This window comes from Papaver somniferum, unplaced genomic scaffold (genome assembly GCF_003573695.1).
Source record: "Papaver somniferum cultivar HN1 unplaced genomic scaffold, ASM357369v1 unplaced-scaffold_10529, whole genome shotgun sequence".
NCBI lineage: Eukaryota > Viridiplantae > Streptophyta > Magnoliopsida > Ranunculales > Papaveraceae > Papaver > Papaver somniferum.
Window position 1 is genome coordinate 1 of NW_020619414.1, and position 916 is coordinate 916.

General features: G+C 39.5%; 1 non-coding gene across 1 annotated transcript; it reads right to left on the reverse strand.

Annotated features, from left to right (window-relative positions):
- Positions 1-182: 182 nt before the first annotated feature.
- LOC113327619 lies at positions 183-380 on the reverse strand. Its single transcript, XR_003349067.1, has one exon. It is a non-coding gene; the product is annotated as a U2 spliceosomal RNA (small nuclear RNA).
- Positions 381-916: the final 536 nt, after the last annotated feature.

Sequence of the window (916 nt, forward strand, 5' to 3'; positions counted from 1 at the left end):
TTTTTTTTTTTTTTGCTTATTCTTGGACAAGTTGAGTTTTCTTCGGACAGTCGTTGGTGATAGGAGTTCAATTTACATAGAGCAGAATAATTGATTTCATCCTTTATGTGCGGATGGTAGGATTGTGCAACATTGAAGCATTCAATGTATCCAATACGCAAAAGATTGGGTTTGACATTTGGTGGGGGTGCGCCAGGCCCTTGCAGTAGTGCAACGCAAGGGCGACGCGTGAGAACCTCAGCAGCAAGCTGCTGTGATGGGAACTCCCCCATGAAAAAAATTAATTTAATATCGTGTGAGCCAATGGCTCACATATCAGATATTAAACTGATAAGAACAGATACTACACTTGATCTTAGCCAAAAGGCCGAGAAAGGTATGCTTGTTCTCGGTTTATGCTCCTGCTTTTATATTCTCTTGTTTCCATACCTCTGCTCTAGATTTGGCTATGTGGGACTAATCTTAAGCTCACTGCCTATCGATATTAGAGCTCCTTGCACAAAATTACTCTGGGTTTTCTTAGCTGGTGAGACCAGCAATAATGTATTTATTTGCTTTTGATTTGCTAATTGTGTTTTCAAATCCTAAGAAAGTGTGAAATAATCTCTGGGTCCAATTCTTATCTGCCATCTTGTCTCACTCTTATCAATTCGCAGGAGGGAGAGTTCAAATTTTGTTCCTTCTCTTTAATGGATGGTTTGGTTGGTTCTTTATCATTGAGAAGGATTAAAGTTGATGCGGATCATCGCTGCACATGTGTTTTAACTTTTGAAGGATCAACGGAAGAAGCATTTTCTGCAGTCTACTTGAAGCTCCTTAAAAGCTGAGAACAAAGCAGTATTGCAGCAGCTTTTGGGCCACTATATGAAAGGTTAAAAGAGATGACTTCGAGGATAATCCTGTATTGTATAATAGG